Genomic DNA, 3055 nt, shown 5'->3' with positions numbered 1-3055 from the left:
GGAGCGGCATCGCCTGCAGTTGGCTTGAACTGCAGTAAAGTTGCCTCGTTTTCCCGTAGAGGGGACGCTTTGCACGCCCACCTCTTCTTCTGGTGCATGGGGAGGGATGGGGATGAGGGATGGAGGGCACAGTGGGAAGCGGGAGCTGGGAATCAGGGAATCAGCCAGGTTGGGAAAGACCTTCAGGAGCATCAAGTCCAGTCATTGCCCTACCATCAAGCCGTGGCATGAAGAAGGAGGGGGGACAGCTTCCATTAGCCCAGGTTGCTCCATGCCCCATCCCTCCTTCTCCGTTCAACCCATCCCAGTGTCCCAGCACCCTCACTTCCTTATCTCCAACCTGAACTTCCCTGTTCCAGTTGGAACCCTTCACCCTCCTCTCTACACCCCAATGATGAAGAAGAACCCAGCCTTCCATGGTTCTGTTTCATCCCTGCATCCAGCTGGAGCATCCCGCTTCCAGACTTGGGATCTTCCCTTGGGACCTCACTTCTCTCATCCCAGCATACTTTGGACCTCTCCCAGATCCCAGCACTGGTGTCCCCAGTGCCAGGAAAAGGGACTGGGGTCAGCGCTCACCCTTGTCCATGTTCCTGGGTCCTCATTCACCCCTCATCCCACTAAGATCCCAGGAAGATCCTATTAAGATCCCATTAAGACCCCATTAGGATCCCTTTAGGACCCCATTAACATCCCAGTAAGACCCCGTCAGGATCCCATTAGGACCCCACTAGGATACATTAAGAATCCATGAAGATCCTTTAAGATCTAAGGAGGATCCCTTTAGGACTCCATTAATACCCCATTAATATCCCTTTAGGATCCAATTAATATCCCATTAATATCCTATTAGAATGATATTAGGACCCCTTTAGGACCCCATTAAGATCCATTTAGACCCCCTTAAGATCCCATCAGGATGCCATTATGACCCCGTTAATATCCCATTAGGATCCCTCTAGGGCCCCATTAAGATCCCATTGGGACCCCATTAATATCTCACAAGACCACCCTCCCGCCCCCATAGCGGCCCCCCCGAATAGGGACACAGTGACCGGGGGGGTGGTGGGGGGGCACAGCCCCTGAGGTAGTCAGTGCGATGGAGGGGGGGTCAGTGGCAGGCTCAGTTTGGCACCGGGGGGGAGGGGATGGGGGGTCCTGTCTCAGTGGGGCACCACAGAGCGGCTCCTGTCCCCCCCCCACCATAGCAATGCTCAGTGGGGGGGACGACCCTCATCCATCACCCTGGTGGGGGGGGCATTAATGTCATGGGGGCGTCAATAAGGGTTGGGGTTTAAGCTTCAAGCCCCTGGGTGATTTGTGGGGTGGCACCCTTAGGCCCATAGAGACCCCCCCCACAATGGGGTGGGTGGTCCTGGATGGGGGAGGGGGTGGTCCCAGTCTGGGGGGAGGCCATGGTTGGAAGCATCCATTGGGAAGGTGCTAAAGTGGGGGGGGTGGGGACGGTCATGGGGGGGCACCCATCTCCAGCAGTTTTGGGGGGGGGATGTCCACCTTTTGGGGGGGGCCCAATTACGGGGCGGACGGGGGTTTTGTAGTGGTCTTGATGGGTGTCCCTCCGCTGGGACCAGTGGCTTTTTACAGCCACAAGAGGTTGAGCTGTTACCCCTGTCAAAGTGCATCTGGATCTGCAGTCTCATTCTAGAGCTCAAACCCAGCTGTCAGGGCAGAAAGCGAACTGTTCTTTACCTGTTTATCTGCTAGGGTAGGAGCACGAGGGAAGAACTTGCATTAAGAGTGTTTGTTTTGTTCGGTTCCATTGGCTCAGACAGTTTCTTATTGATGGAGCCCTTAAGCAGGGGCTGAGCGTGGAGATCCAGAAGAAAGAAGGGGGAGATGTGGGCAGTGGCAGCCATGAGACTGGCGTGAAAAAGAGCTCAGGAATGAGCCCTGAGGCCTTGGTGCTGTGACCAGCCCTGGCCCGAGGAGCTGGGGCCTTGGAGGGCAGAGGATGTGGGGGCTGTGCGAGGTCTGCAGCATGGAGATTGGACTGTTTACCTGGAGAGTTTCACAGGGGCCAGTGAGACGGAGCGTTGTATGGATGTGCAGGTTGGAAAGCACCGGACAAGGGGATAGAGAGGGCTGGGTTGTGACAAAGGTGGATTTGAGTCTCCTCATCAGCTCGAGTCCGTGCCGTGCTGCGCCCCAGTGCGTGCTGCTGGGATGGATCCCTGCTCACACGGCTCCCACGCACGTATCCGCAGGCAGGTGTGCACATCCATGCGAGTGCACATCTCACACACACACGTGCACATCCATGCGTGTGCACATCTCACACACACACGTGCACATCCATGTGTGCCCATGCGCCCATGGAAGCTCACACGTGCGCTTCCATCCCTCCACAGCCATGTGCAGCACACATGTGCCTGCCCTCGCACGTGTGTGCCCTGGGCAGATGCACACCCGCGCTGCGGTCCCTGACCATGGCCGCAGCCCTAGAGCTGCACACGCTCATCCACCCTTCCATGGGTGCACCAGGCTCAGGCACAGCCACCCTGCTCTGCACACGCGGGCACCCATGGCCAGGGCACCCATGGCCACAGCCCCCAGACAGCCCCAGCATGAGCATGGACAAAGTGGGGTCTGGAGGCACAGGGCTGTAAGGGACATGGGGGTCCACACGGATGCCACCACAAGAGGCAGCCAGGATGAAGCTGGGGGCAGGGGGTCACTGTAGGGATGCTGAGGACAGGGATGGGGACAGCTCGCACAGGCTGGCAGTGAGGTGGCATCTGATGGCTGGGAAAGGCTCCTGAGTGCTGCAGCACAGGGACAGCAGCCAGGCCCTGCTGGACCACAGCCACCAGCACCGGGACACCAACAGCATCCGGACAGGGACGGTTGTGGCAACAGTCATGGGTGCGACCTGTGTGCACCCAGAAGCACTGCTTGCAGTGGGGCACAGTGGTGGCACTGGGGCAGCGCTGAGTTTACACCCATTGCCCCTTGTCCTAGCACTGGATATCACTGAGAAAAGCCTAGCTCCATCACCCTGACACCCACCCTTTACATATTTGTAAACACTGATGAG

The 3055-nt window shown here is 57.7% G+C and overlaps 1 protein-coding gene across 1 annotated transcript in view; it reads right to left on the bottom strand.

The window, feature by feature from the left end:
• LOC136024280 (acrosin-like) overlaps nucleotides 1-3055 on the bottom strand; it is a 67462-nt gene that overhangs the window by 48660 nt on the left and 15747 nt on the right. The gene's annotated exons all lie outside the window — the stretch shown is intronic.

The sequence above is a fragment of the Lathamus discolor genome, chromosome 20 (assembly GCF_037157495.1).
Source record: "Lathamus discolor isolate bLatDis1 chromosome 20, bLatDis1.hap1, whole genome shotgun sequence".
Lineage (NCBI taxonomy): Eukaryota > Metazoa > Chordata > Aves > Psittaciformes > Psittacidae > Lathamus > Lathamus discolor.
Note: the sequence above shows the minus strand (reverse complement) of the source record. Positions and strands in the feature narration are given on the sequence as shown.